The sequence below is a fragment of the Corvus kubaryi genome, unplaced genomic scaffold (genome assembly GCF_017639235.1).
Source record: "Corvus kubaryi isolate FWS band 111438036 unplaced genomic scaffold, C.kubaryi_AGA036_p1.0 37354, whole genome shotgun sequence".
Lineage (NCBI taxonomy): Eukaryota > Metazoa > Chordata > Aves > Passeriformes > Corvidae > Corvus > Corvus kubaryi.
This window is the reverse complement of record NW_024581116.1, coordinates 8,509,717-8,525,510: the sequence shown is the minus strand read 5'-3', so window position 1 is coordinate 8,525,510 and position 15,794 is coordinate 8,509,717. Positions and strand designations below refer to the sequence as shown.

Genomic DNA, 15,794 nt, shown 5'->3' with positions numbered 1-15,794 from the left:
TCTAAATTAAATTTACAGTAAGCAATGTCTTCATTATATTTTCTTGGCTCTATTAGTCCATTTTCATAAAAATAAAAAACTGACAGTCAAGCTTGTATGAAAATGAGAAATGAGCCTGAACCAAATCCCAGGAGAAGAGGCTAAGCAGGAAGTTTGCAATCAGGCCATCATCTGCTTTTGAACCTTTCAGCTAGATTGAATCTTTAAAACAATTTTGAATGTTTTAGGTTATGTTGGGATGAAAGTGTTACATCCACACTGTGATCCCTCTTTTCCTGTGTGGGTTAGATCTCCATGGGTACCAATGAAACATGACCTGCACAACACTTGGCAAGCAGCCATGCAGCAAACAGGGAGCAGCTCAGGTGGGGTGGCCCAAGGTAGGACCAAAAATCAAGAGCATTGAACTCAGCTTCAGATTGCAGTGTGGGCAGAGGCTGTGGTAATTGTGGCTTCCTGCTACTAATGAAACATTTATTTTCTCTAGAGCTGTAAGCACAAGTTGTTCAGAATACAACGTTGAGAATATGGTGCTTCATCCTATAGAACATGACTTTTCTGTTGAGATTACCCTTTTTCTTATCTTCAAAGCAGGTGTGCAAAGGTAATTGCAAGACTTAACAAACCTTCTTTTCTTAAATGTCCTTAAATGTCCTTCTGTCCTTTTCTTAAATGATGTTTAAGCTCTTTGTCTTTTATGCTTCATCTCCTTACACTGCTTAGAAATAAGAAATGAGAGCAGCTCATCCTGTCTGTTGTTCTGCTGCAGGAATCAAGAAAAATTTCACTGAAATTATACAAGGAATTGATTTTATCCTGTATGTTTGTGACTTTTTTCATCCCTCACTCTGTTCTCTGTATGTTGCTGCTCTGGAACAATGAACTGTCAGGAGACAAGACTGGTATTTATGGGTTTCTTTTTACATTTTTGGGACCTCTTTGCAGCCTCCCACAGCTCCCGGGTTTTCTGGCTGTCCAAAATAATGCATATTAAAAGGCTTAAGAGCTTTTTTGAGGCAATTCTGGACAGGTAATGTCTACAATGGTTTCTCATAAGATCACTCCATTAACATTTTTTAATGATCTATTGTGGAGATTCTCCGGTACAAAAAGAACTTCAGGGTGTCCTTTATTGTTGCAGGGCCTTCCTTCTGTGGTGTGCTTTTCCAATAATGCTTCTGGACCTCTCTAAGAAGACAGTCTCTTTCTTTAAATCATATGAAATCAATCTTTTGTGAACAAAAGAATAAATTGGAAATAACAGCCCACGCTTTTTTTTTTTTCTTTTAATAAGAAAAGTCCCTTAAAATTGCTCTTTGACAAAACTTAATTCAGTTGTATTTCCATTTTGCAGGAAATCTTGATACTCTTCCACCCTTCTTACACTAACTTCCAGAGCTTTTCCTTAAGGAAACAATGACCTGCAGAGTTTCAAAGGGTCAGCTGGTCAATTATCTAGTTAGAGGTATGTTATTTTCAGTGACCTGAATATATCTTATGATACTTCAGATAACAAGGTCAGTTTTCACAGAGGGGTTTATTTTATGTTAATATGTCATAAGGTACACTAAGAACTACATAATCAGGGTCACAGTGCATTTTTTATCCATGAAGTCAAGGCTGAAGATGCAGAGTAAATCAGAACAGTAAATTTACTTTTTCTGTGTGTGCTGTGGCACAGCATGTACACTACAGGCAAAAGATAAAATAGCAAAGAATTGCAGCAGTGTGCTTCAGACTTCAGCCAGGTGTGTTCCTACAGGTGAGTAAGGAATGCACTGACATTTCCAAAGGTAAATAAGCATAACAAAAATTTCCTAATGGTCTAACTCTTCCAAATGTTTAGTGAAAGCCTGCATTGCTTTGGAGCATTACCACTTATTTGGCTAAGATGCCACCCCTGAAAGCTGGACTAGGATGCTCTTGTCAAACCACGGGCATTACTCAATTTGGAGTTGAGTAATGTTACATAGTATTATTTTGGGGTCATCCATTTAAAAAAAATAAAAGGATCAAAACCATCTCCCTTTTTTTCGGTTTCTCATTAAAATCATTTGCAGAGGATTGATGGTCTTGGTCAACAGCAATCTGTACGAGGCCAGTATTCACACCTGGAGGAAGGAAGAACCACAGATAACTGTTTTTTCCCATACAAAGCAAGCTACACCAATAATCATTAACAGAGGAACTGGGAGGGCAGACTATTATAAAGCTTATCCTTTAGTATGATACTGTCAGGGCTTCTTCTGTACTGATTTTTACTCTTTTTCACCTTTTGGGATATCAGCAGGGTTGCATGAATAGCAATCCTATGACAAAATGTAGCTTCATGCTTGATTTTTGTTACCCTGATCATATAATGGACTTTATTTATATGTGTGAGTTTTCATACACTGCCAAACGTATATCAGTTAAGTACGTAAATGTGTCCCATCTCTTTTCTTCTTCATTTTATATTTTTGATTGTAGTCTATTTAGGAGTTATAGACATATCTTTGATATGACCATAGCAACTGCTTTAAGCATTACATTATTTTTGTGATAAGAGGGGCGGGACTTCCTGCCTTGAACTTTCTACTTTGGTGTCTGAAGTGTGGATGGTTCACTAAACCCCCTTTGAAATCTGTTTGTGAAATCGGTGGGGAGAAATAGGAACTATGAGAACAGCTATTCAGCTGGCTATTTCTAGATATCTAATTTTACCTGAGATAAATCTAAATCTGGAAGTGCCTTTTTTCTTTCCACCAAATACAGTGAAAGCTTATAAGGACCAGTTTAGATGTAAACATCTATATTTGGCCAGATGGAATCCATCTGGCTCTCATTATTTCTATGTATTGTCCAGAAGGCATCTAATTTCAGATGTTAAGCAACTAACAATAGTAACAAATTCTTTACAGAGAATGTAGCAGCAACAGGCTCTTTTGGACACGATGTGTGCTGACACTGGTCACAGCTCTACACACAAAAAAATACTCAAGCCTGTGTGAGTTCCTGGAAAGTCAAATGAGGTTTTCCTCTTTAAATATCCAGTGATAAATGAAAATTCTGTAAGAAATAAAAATGCTTCTTTTTATTTTCTTTTCACTTACATACCACCACTTATCACATTTTTTATAGTTAAAAAACCAGTTACAACTGCTCTGGCAATAAACTCTGTGTCATGTGCTATTTGGAAGGAAAGAGCAGATGATCACACTGGCACACAAGCTCCAAAACTGGTCTGTGCAAACTGAGCAAAGAGCACTCCCCTTAGGACAGGATGATTTTTTTAGCAAGAGTGGGGATGCAATCCCAACCCCAGCTCCTTGCTTTCACAGAGCAGCCAGCACTGCACCTGTACTCTCAAACCTCATAAACTGCCCATGTCTATCTTCATTCATTTGTCTGATATATGAATTCTTTTAAAATCTTTCCGAGACAATTTAAATCTTTCAGCATCAAGACAGCTACTCCTTATTGGACTGAGCCACAGTGCAACTTCTCTGTCAAAATTGCTCTAACAATGAGGTTTTGTGCTGGGTGTCTTTGAGAGGTATTTATTACTTGAGGCCATACAGTCTTTTACGGGCCAACATACGCTCTCATTGTTTTATGTGAAGAAAAAAAAGTTACGCAAGGCTGGGTTGGAAGCTCTTTGGAACCAAATAGAGAACTATTGTGTAATAACAGATGTTATTGTATAGCATTTTTCAACATTTACTCTAGACCAGAAAATAAGGACCCACTTTTAATGGGGGGTATTGCATTGACATGCCTACAAGTCAAGGCTGTTCTTTCTTTAAGTGCTTTTTAATAAAAAGAAAAGTTATATCAAATATCTAACATGGGCAACCCTGATAAAATCACTAATGATAATCTAAAATATTGGCAGTCACTGAATGGCATAAATGGGGGTAACATATAGCTGCTAATAATTTCTGAAACTTTTAGATTAAATGCAAATAGGTTTAATTCTGTTGGCTGGGTTTGGCACTGGAATGCTGCACAGGGATAGCTGTGAAGGATAACATTCCCAGGACATGGATACAGTGTCACTCATGAAGTGAAATGGCACATACTCTGACAGTAGATGCAGAAGGATATTTGAAAGGAGGTAATAGGTGTTTAGGGTTTTATTAGATAAACACCCTGATTTTTTCCCCCCATTACTGAACACTGGACTCAGATTGCTTCTCAATTAAACTGGCTTTACCACAAGCTACAAAGAAAACCATGAGTGCTACTGCTCAACTTGCACTGAAGCAGAGGATTAACCTGTCTTCTGAGAACCTCACAGTGTCCTTGGAACACATGGCAAGGAGAAGAGGGTTGTTTAAATAAACTGAGACACAGTTTCAGCCTTTGTACTTTTTTTACCCACTTTGTACTTTTTTTACCCACACATCCTTCCCTTGCTCTGTTTTCATCTGCATGAACTCAAATCTTAGGACATTTTTCAGAGCACCCAAAAAGAACCCAGTGTGAGCTTAAATTTGGTGCATCTAAAACAGAAATCCCCACAAAACATGCTTAGTCTTATTCTTAGTTTCTACAGAAAACAGTTGGCACTATCTACTTACTGTAAAACAGCAATTATAGCTGAGCTGGAATTTTTTGTGGATGCAGCATTTGCCCATATTGAATATTTTAAAGCTTGTAGCTTCTGGTAGCACACCAATAACTTTAAATGTACTAATTTACCCTGGTTCTCAGCTTATAATTAATCTTTTTCTGTCATGAATTCGTTTACAGATATTTCAGGTAACTCTAACTTGCATTTCATTCTGTTCTGTAAGGTTTTTTTCCCATAACCAATATATATCAGGCAGAATCAAAACAAGTTGGATGTCAATACAAACCGGATCTTCTAGTTTCTTTCCATTCCCTCCCCTTTTGTAATTTTGATATAAATCTATCCTGTTTTACTTAAAAATCTTTCAGAAGAGTGTTCCAAACATCATTTTGTTGGCTATTTCAGACTAAAATTTTCCTTTTTTAAAACTTCAACTTATTGTCTTTCAGGTCCTGCTCCTCTTTTATTTCTTCATCTTTCCCTGACCACAAAACATCACCTGCCACCTCCACCTTCATGACAATCAGCTGAGGGGCTGGAAGCCTGTAACCAGTGTGGTGACCCACCCTCTGTGGCCCATGTTCCAACATCAGCTGATGTGGGAGCAAGACTGACAATTGTGCTTTAACCCCCAAACTGTTCTTTTTCTGTCCCAAATGATCCCCCCTACACCATCTGCCAGTCCAATTTTACCAAGAATGGCTTGAGGCTTTATTTTTGCTACTTTTGTGTGCAAGAAACATCCACACATATCAGGACATATCAGGATCCTCTTCAAACAACTTCTCTTCCATAACACTGTCAAACAACATGATAATGGTTGGCCTAAAAGTCAAAAGTATTATTTTCATACTGCCAATAACAAACTAACTTCTTCCTGTGTTTCGAGCTCTTCAGGTATGGGCCTACGTTTCACTATGTGTTTGTACAGCAATTAACACAAGCTTGCTGACTGCCAGCCGTGGGTAGCAGTTCAAGCAGAGCTTGAAACAGGAAGCAGAGCTTGAACAAGATGATCCAAGGAAAAAGAATATCATGTTACTTCTCCAGTTACATATGCTCTGTGGGACAGTTTCTCATTTCAGCCACCGCAGTGTAAATCTGGAATAATTCCACTGGAAAGCTGCTCCTCTGCACCAGAACATGGTGTATTGTATCTACTGTTTGCTGTTAAACACGGGGCATGACTTTTCCATTTATACATCATTTCTTTCAAGCTTTAACATTATTTCAGGCTTTGCATGCTAGGCTAGTTATGATTCATGTGGCACCAAAATAAATCTCTTCCTCCTGCCTCTGCCTTTTTTTCTTATTCAACAGAGGGGACGATGTGCTAATTAAGTCCTTTCTTTATTGAAGACAGATGCACATTTTCAGCAGTTTACTGGAAGTGTCATTTTTTAAAAAATATGGGAAACTGCAAAAAAATCATCACTTCAAATATGCCTGCAGGAAGAAGGGATACTTATCTGCTATACTTCTGTAGTACTAACAGGCAATTGCTATTGGGTTTCACCTACCCCAGGCAGACCCTGCCCCATGGGGCCCATCTCAGTTTTACTTGCATCCATCCCATGTCTAGGTACGTTCTTCCAAAGCTGTCAGCAAATGTTGGTAAGGGCTTGTGGCTGGCAGAAACAGCCACTGGTTGTCCATTGGAGTGTGAAGAACTTTGGAGGTTTGGCTTTCAGAGCATGTGTAGCATAAAGGAGGAGGGTGGATGTGGATGGCAACAAGCGTCAGCTGTCAGGGACCTGGGCAGAAAGGACAAGGGAGTGGGCTGGGAGCAATGCAGAGATGTCTGATGGGGAGCTAGAAGAGTCTGTGGTAGATACGTTGCTTTGGAGCGGGAAAGGTCTCTGGGGGTTTGGGGTGAGAAGGAGAAAGTGGCAGAGACTCAGGGCTGACGAGAAGCTTTGATTTAGAGGCAGAGACACAGAGAAACTTGCCCTTTTCTCACTTCTCATTCCACAAGTTTTGTCTTTGCTAGTAGTAAACTGTCAACTGTCAACTAACATTATTAAAGTAATTTCATCAGACAGTAACAGTACTCAGTTCTGACTGCAGAACATACTTCAGAGCAGTATGTTGCATTAGAGGAAATTGTGTGTGAACTGCTGGGATTCTTCAGGTTGTCCTGAGACTCTGAGAAGTCAGGTGTTAAAAGAGTTATGTTGATTTGAAACCATAAAGTTCCCCAAATTATTCTTATTTAATAAACTAAATTAGTCAACCTTGATAAAAAAAAAATGAAAAAATAATCAGGAATAAGGGATAACATCACTGATTTTTTTGAAATGAATTTATTTCTAAGTAGACAATTGTCTTCTAAAATGTCACTGATTAACTTAGACAACAGAAGTAGGACCTTTTCTTTTCCCAAGATTTCAAGATACACTGTCCAGTGTCCATGAAAGAAAGAGAAGAGTGTCATCTGGGAAAGAAAGGCACTTCGGTAATTCTATTTTTTTTTTTTTCTGGTAACATCCATTTGGCAAGTCAATTAAAAAAATAACAAACAACCACTGTAATTCTTCTAAAAACAGAAGAGTAAATAATGTTTCATAGAAAAGAATAAAATAATGACAACAGTTTCAATGTCTAATTAGAAATTTTAACTGTTTTGATGATATTCTAACTGAGAGAGATTTTTAGAGTCAGAGAAAGCACTGAGACTGCCAACGAAGTACCACAAAGGAACTTCTGAAAACTTAAGGGATGTATTGGCACAAGAACAGGTTTGTGAATGTGTCTCGAATTTCTTGGTGCCAGTTATCTTCTCTGATCTGTGCAACTTTCAGCGTACAAACCACACTATGCAAGCATTTTAAACGTCTTGTGTAACTATAAAAGTTAAAGTTTAAACTGTGTCCTTTCCAAAAAGCATGTGGAGACTTAACAATCAGACAAAGTATTGGCTATGGCCAAATGTTAGAAAGAAGCTCCTAAGATCTATAAATAAGCAAAACCTGACGGATTAGCTGAGAGGACCAAATGCATGTCTCTGCTGACTCAAATATTCACTCCTGCTTCTAAATAGTGCTTTTATAAAGAAGCAATAAACTATATCCACTAACTGTCAATGTCTCTATTCTCAACTCTATGTTATGAAGATCTCTATCTAGGAATAAACTTCCTCTAAGATAAAACAAGACTGTGAGCTTTGGAGACAATAGATAGATTGTCCCTGTAGCTGAAGAGACTAATCCTTAAGCATTTTAAAGAATACAGTGTATTCTTCACATTGTACCTAACACAATTACACTTTGTTAAAAATTGGCTCCTGGTAATATGGGGGATGGAGGAATAGGTACTGTTCTACCTTTTTTCTTTTCTTTCAAAAGACCAAGTGGCCACATTTTGCCTCTGATTATCCTTTATTGTCTTCCCAAAGCTGGAAGTACGTTGAGGGATATTTTTCCATATGGCTTTAGGAAGTTTAGTACACAAATATGTTTTCATTAAATTAGTGACTCTGATACAGATAGCTGGTATTAGATTATTGCAGTTTATATAAATTAATGTAGACAATATAAATCTAAGCTGTACATCAAGAATATAAAAAGAAAAAACAAATCATGTTACAATAACTATTTTTGCCAGTAATGCATCTGGCAATACAGCTGTGACTTTGCAGAAAATAACTTTTATCTCCAGTCTTTTTATGTAGAGCAACAATTAAGTAAAATAGAAACATACGATATTACTGATGGGAAGGGGTTCTTTGAAATACTTTTACTTAAAAAAAAAAAAAGGAAGAATATGAAAATGGGTCTTAATATGTACTGGTTCCACTAGATCAATGTCAAAAAGTGAAGGGGACAATACAGCAGTCTGAGACTGATAAAGTGTAATTGGCTCTGCTCTGCCTGTGGCATGTGTAGAACTTACGCTGTTGCATAGTTAGAGCTACTTGTGTACTGTGACATTTCTGACTGTTTCCAGCTCCAGCTTTGTCACACCCATAGTGCTTCCTGCCTGGGAGCTACCCTACATGCAGCACACAGGTCACATTGATCTGCTCTGTGCCATAGGGTCAGGATGGCTTGCAGCTCTGCTGATGCTGAGCTGCTTGTGGAAAGCAAACACTGTTGTCCTGGACAAAGTGTCCTGCAGCTTTCAGAGGGAAGGGTGCATTCAGCCTCTCTGAACCACTCTCTGGAATCTGGAAGGTACATGTGCTCAAGCACAGGTGTTGATGGTCCCTGTCAGAAAAAAACTTTCAGCTCTTCAAGTATCTGAACACCATGGATGATAGACTTTGCATTGTCTAAATACAGCTTTTCCTGCCTGACACCTGTGTGTGCATCTGTACTAGACAGATGTATAGATGCATGGCCCAGAACAGCAGGCAACATGGCACAGACATACCCCTTACATCAGAAGGATGGCCTGGTGGAGCTTTCTATGAGGCTATGCTGCAGTTTTCTGGGGTAGAGTTAATTTCCTTCATAGCAACTGGTATGGGGCTGTGTTTTGGTATTGTACTGGAAACAGTGCTGATAACACAGAGATGTATTCATTATTGCTGAGCAGGCCTCACACGGAGTTAAGACCTTTTCTGCTCCTCACCCCACCCCACCAGTGAGGGTACACAAGGAGCTGGGAGGGGACACAGCTGGGACAGGTGACCCCAACCGACCCATGGGATATCCCAGTCCATATGGCATCAAGTTCAGCATATAGAGCTGGGGGAAGAAGGATGTGGGAGCTGTTCCAAGTGATGACATTTGTCTTTCCAAGTCACTGTCACTCATGATGGAGCCCTGCTTTCCTGGGGATGGCTGAACACCTGCCTGCCCAGTGTTGAATGAATCCTTGTTTTGCTTTTCTTGTGTGTGTAGCTTTTGCTTTCCCTATTAAACTCAACCCACAAGTTTTCTCACTCTTAATCTTTCAATTCTCTCCCTTTTTCCACCATCAGGGAGTGAGCAAGTCGCTGTGTGGGGCTTGGGTTAAACCACTGTGGAGGCACATCTAAGTCATGGTGAAGTGAACACCTCCAGTAGCCAAATTCAGTGGTGAATATGAAGGGTGCCCCACACTGGTAAACTCTTACACAAAGTGTTTTGCCTTCTATAAAGCAGAGAGCAGCCGAAAACCATGGCTGTCACTGTGAAGGAATTTTCTAAACTTTCTAATTTCTATACTTTCTAAGTTATAATTCACATATGAGCAAAAATCTCAAAAAAAAGAAATGTCTTCTCCATTTTTATCCAAGCAATGGTTGCCTCTGCAACAGCAGATTGCAGTGCACCATATATTAATCAATTCATCACTAGAGAACATTGATATTAGAAAGTTTTGAGAGCTTGTTCATTTGTGCAGTGAGTTTGATGTAGGTCCTGTATAGACATTAGCTTTTCAGAAACCAGTGGAGCTTGTGTCACAGCAAAAGTGTTATGACACCAGATGAGATGGAGCTATTTCTGTCCTCCTATATGTTGTATCACAAATCAGCGTGAAGAGCAAGTGCAATAACTCTGTCTGTGTTGTGAAGCTGCTACAAAGCTGGCTGGCAGACTACAAGTATTTGCTCACATAACAGGTCTGTCAGATTGGAGCATATCATGTGGGTGTGAGACAATCATCAAAGGGCTTTGGTTCCTGTCAACTTGTGACTTACACAACTCTGTTCCCATATGTTTTGCATTATTTGAAAGAAAGCTGGATCCATTTTACTTCAGATGAATTCTAAAAGAGATAAACCTATAAATATGAGAAAGAAAAATAATTTTGTATTTTGTCTTGCAAGACTGTCCTCCTGAGATGGGGAGAAAGGCATCTCCCCTAACAGGAGCAGTGCTAGCGTGGGCTAAAGATTATATCCTGAAAGTCACTGTGGGATGTAAAGTAGTGGTGATGCAAAGTCACCCTCTTGGTCCAGTCTGGGAGTAGGGTTTTGTCTCATTTTAAGCTATGAGAAAACTCCTGGAGCAGCTCTTATTTTCTTTCTTTTCTGTGTCTCAGTTTTTCAAGACTCACCTAAGTTTTCAGCATATGGAAATACACTGTTTTTCACCCCAACCAAAGCTTCATGACAAATCAGGAAATGTGCAGGCCTCTCCAGAGCATAGAAAGCCAGCTTTCCATAAAATATCCACTCTGATCTTAAATTAATGCGAAAAAAACGTGTTTTCAGTGTTCTGCAAGGAAAATCTAAGCCCCAAAGTGTGTCAGAATTTAAAATTGCACTGGGATTTTTGTGGGGATTTTTCTTTTCCAGAAGGGCGCTATAGCCAAGGAAACCAATAACATTTTGCTGGACTGTTTGTTTGTTTTGAACTGGGCTGACTCAAACAGTAAACTTCACAACTTTGTTTTTTCTTAATTGTGTTGCACATTTTTTGCCAAATGTTCTTGCTGATAATCAAAGCAGCGATCTCTCCTTGGAATCTGCCAGAGCCGTTTTCTGCTGCTAATCTGTAGATGCTCAACTAAAGTATGTGTTGGAACATAGGAGAGCAAATCTGAAGTCAAAGTCCTCATCTATCAGAAGCAGGTGCCTCTTGATCCCAAACATTCTGCTCCCACACCCCAGTCCTGCATGGCTGGGGCCTACAATGAGGCAATGCATTGCAGATGCCAATAGCAGCTGCCCTTACAGGATGGAAATGCAGGCATTGACCATCTTATTTAAAAAAAGACGATTGAAACTCTTAGGGCTGCAATTGGATATTTTCTTTTTCTGTTTGGTGGAAAGGGAAAAGGCCACGGAGAGATCTTGTTAGTTTGCTTTTAGATTTATAATGAAGATTATTTCAGTATAGCTTGCTTAAACCGCAGAGATATGATTATTAGCTGGGAACTCTTAACTATAAAGGGAAAATTGCAACAGGACAAAAATACAGTTCGGTTCCCAGAAACATTCTAAGATTTCGTATTATTTCACCCTGAATTTAGTGTTAAAATTTCAGATATTGAAATTGTTCTCCAAGGGAGGCTCCGACTAGCTGTGAGCCACTAATTGATCACTGTGATGTTCTGACACACTTTTTTGAAAAATAAATTGATATCTCTGAAACTCAATGCTTCAGTTTGGTTTATTCAACAAAGAGGTATGCCTAGTATTCCAAACCAGTTCCACATCAATGGTATCACTCCCAGAACCCTATTGATCCATTCAAGCTTCTTTGCTTAAAAAAATCTGGTTTTAACATGTGGATCAGACTTTTAGACCACAGTATATTTCCTGCAATGTATTATCAATTTTATCAAAGGGAGACTGTAAACATTTAATTTAAATACGAATGTTTTGTGTCAGGCCAACAAACTAGTAATGCCAAAACTCAAGAAAGTCTGGGTTGGACAGACCTGAAGCAAAATTTTGAGCTTTGGCTTTCCTAGTGATTTTTTTCTTTTCCCCTGTAACATTGAAATTTACTTATGGAAAAGTGAACAGTCCACTAACAATAATGGTTCACAAGCTCTCATATAAACCATGTGTATGAACTACCCAGGCACTGGATTTACTATATAAGACTGGTTATATCCCTCTGAAAACTGGAGATATATTATATATATATCAGTTCTCGTTATACTTTTTCTAATGATATAAGGTTAAGTCACATCACAGACAAAAAAGCCATGCGTGTCCTTATAAGAATACAAGGGAAGAGAAACAAGACCTTCTCATTATTTTGAAATGAGGAACTCCACCAAAAATTTTGTTAGATAATTTATCATGTTGACTTTACCGTTTCTGAAATGTTTTATTTTTGTAAAAGACTTTTAAAACCAGTTTTTATCTCCCTCTTGGTAGCAAAAGGCACTCTGAAACTAGTGAATGTATGTTAGAAAATGTTTACTTGAACTTTGTAAAACAAACTGTTCATCTTGGGTGTAACAGAAATGCTCTCTTTTATATTACTGTTCCCATGTCACTCTACAGCAACTGGCCAACCAAAACACCTACTTACAAAGATGAACTATACCATTGCAACCTCCTTGGCTACTCTACCATTGAATTTCAGTCGATAAATTTGCATTTAGCTTATAATTTGTTCAATATGCCTTACTAATTTGGCAATATTTGTTTTGGCACATAAAATAGAAGGCAGCTGCTTTAAATGTCCTGCTAAGTTCTTTGTTTTGTTTTGAGAGGTTTCTTTTTTCTTTCTCTTTTTTTTTTTTCCTTACCCTTTTCTTTTTCCTTCGTAAAAGGATCTAAGATATGAAAAAGCTCCAGTGTCGTGGACAGGACTGAGTTTCCTGTTTATGAGTCACCATAAATATGAAAGGTGCTGGTTGACATTTCTCAGCTGAGGGATTTGACACAAGTCTGTGTTGAGAGCAAATCCCCAAGCAGGGTGGTCTTGCATTGACTTGTCGACCTTGTACATTGTTGAACGGAATCACTTTTAAAGAACAGTAGTTAAAGGAAAAGTCAGCTCCTCTAGCAGCTCTTCTTACTGTTACTCTGTTTAGAAAAGTGTGTTATGGTATCTTTGCTGTGTAGGAGTGATGGTTGAATTATGGCTTTTAAAGAGAGAGCAATTAGCAACATATACTTGGATTTATTCTTGCAGAGACCTTAATTTCCCTCATTTCCTAGTGTTTTTACATTCCTTCTCAAAACTCAAGGAGCCAAAACATTGTGTAGCTGTTGCTAGTGGGCAACCAAGGTAAACCAAAGTAAAATTTTTTCGTGTATTTTGTGGGCACACCTGCCTGGTGTGTCTCTCAGCCACTCCACTGCTTTCATTACAGGGATTGCTTTAGCCTATTAATTGCAGGTGCAAAAGGGGAATGTAGATATGGTTAATGTCTGCTGAAAACACTGAGCTAGATAGAGGAGGTGTTGTAAAGAACATACATGGAGGTTTGTGCTAGGATGTGACTGAGTCATAAATCAAGTGTAAATAAAGGAATGTGTAGTGGTAATAGTGTCACTCCAACTGCCTGCTCTCCAGGCTGGGCAAGATACAAATTGCTGTGGGTGGGAGTGAGTTTTCCATCTAAACTCCAGCATTTTTGGCTTTAGCTTTAAGTAATCCTGGGGCCATTCCCTTTGTGGCAGCATGATGCTGCAGTATATCAGCAATTAAATCAGCAGCAGGTATTAAACATATAGGAATACACATGGGAAGACACACTGTGAGATACCTCCAGTAAGCTCTGAGCAACACTTCCTTAACATGCACGTGGAAGGGAATGTTTCATGTCAGTGGCCACAGCTGTAAGAAAAGATATCTACAGGAATTTTGTATTCCTTGATTTTATTCTACATGTTCAGGAAACAAAAGCCAAGCATGTATTTTTGGTCCGTAACATTTTGAAGATGAGCAGCTGTCCAATAAGAATGTAGATTGCAGGCTTGAAAATTAAGAAAGTAGAATAGGGAGGAAGAGATTGAACTAAGTATCTGTGTAAAAGAAGGTGACAGAGGAGATAAACTGACAAGATTGTGAACAAAGCTGGCTTGGAATAAAGACTGGCAATGGCTAGCAGCAGTCATAGTTAACTTTTCCAGTTACAGAAAACTAAATTTATTGCCTTCTTCAAAATTTGATTAATTTACCATATATATTTAAAATAAATTATTTATTTAAATTAAATTTCAAATACATATTCAGAACAAAGCTTAAAATTTATACTCTTAATATTCCAATTAAAATTCAGGTATTATTAATATATTTATTATAATATATAATATGTTTATTGACATAAGTATATTGACATTTTATATTCAGATTAAAAGTGAAAATGGAAATGTTACTGTCTGTCTGTAAAGGTGTAAGTTTTCTGCATTTAATTACCAGCAGCTTTGGAATACCTCTTTTTTATTTTCCTTTTCTTCTTTTTCTTCCTAGAGTATGTCAGCATAAGCAGGTGATATACCGAATAACCAAGGCTTTGCTTCTCATTCAGCCAACATATGGCTGAATAACCCAAGCACCAATGTATTATAAGCTTTCTCCTGATCTTACCTTTCTTATCTACACTTGTCCATTAGATAAACATCATAAATTTACATTGCTGAGTAAGAAATAGAAAAAAATATCTAAAGCCACTTTGGATGTTCATTTGACATGGATTAAGAACGTGGAAATATCATGATACTACCTCACTGCTGTTATAATTCCATTCTACTGGGTGATACGTGAACTGTGATCCAAACAGACTACGTCGACCATCATTCACAGGACAATTTTCTTGACAGTAAAAGTATCTTTCTGGATAAATGTTCAGAGAGTTGAGACACATGATTTTAATGTTTTCTGGAATGGGAGGGAGGAGACAAAGTTTCTCACTTCCCTCCTTTTTATTTTTCCTAGTGTTCCCTAATAAGTAACTTTTCCTGTTCACCATTGCATATTTTTGTTTATGCTACCCTAAATAAAATTCTTTTAAAATAATCCAGAATTCAGCAACATCAAGGATTTTTTTCCTCCTCTCATGTGATTGAAAACAAGTACTTAGTGAAATGGTGCCAGGGTCAAATATCTTGACTGCCAACATCTGCCCATGTCAAGACAAAACATCCCAGGATACTTTCATAGTTTGAAAGAGGTAATCTGTTTTTCTTTCCCAGCTTTGGCCCAAGTCTTTCTCTGATTTATAAAGCCTGAGTAAGTGGGTAATAGTTTTACACACATTCCTTCAATATATTCACAACACAGGAGAAAACATGTTATTCAAATCAACAAAAAACTTCCAAAAGTGCATAGTTGGCTTCACTCCATTTTGGGGATCTAAAATGCTGTTCACATTCCTACTCTCCACCATGAGATGAAGTACACATAGTATTATACATAAGAGGAAAAAGCTGAAGTGCTATTTATGTGGAAGCCCCTTGGTTTATGTAGGCTCATTAAGACGAAAAAAGAATTCTCATCTTAATTATTCTGGGTTTCATACATTCTCTAACTGTGTTCCTGTAGCTAAATGTAAGGGGAATTTTAAAGGGAAATCATGATTAAATATTTCTGGCTTGTAACCTGAATGTAATATTCTTCAGTTTCAAATCTCTGTTATCTAAAGATAACACATTTTGCTCACCAGTCACTTTCATCCTTATAACGAAACACTATATTAAATAATTCCAGGTAAGAGAAGAGTCAAATTCCGGTCAAATCTAAAATATCCTGTCAATAAAACTAATTCCATATAATTTATTTGCATTCCATGTTTTATTGATCAGATTGTGGCTCCTGTGAAATAAAAGCAAAGCTTCCCGCAACTGTGTAATATTTCCTGTCTTTAAGAGATTAGTTCAAGTTTTTTACAATTCTTATCA

General features: G+C 37.9%; 1 long non-coding RNA gene across 1 annotated transcript; it reads left to right on the top strand.

The window, feature by feature from the left end:
* The first annotated feature begins 484 nt into the window (after positions 1–484).
* On the top strand, positions 485–5,848 carry LOC121666945. Its single transcript, XR_006016849.1, has 3 exons — positions 485–604; positions 1,355–1,465; positions 5,005–5,848. It is a non-coding gene; the product is annotated as an uncharacterized LOC121666945 (long non-coding RNA).
* Positions 5,849–15,794: the final 9,946 nt, after the last annotated feature.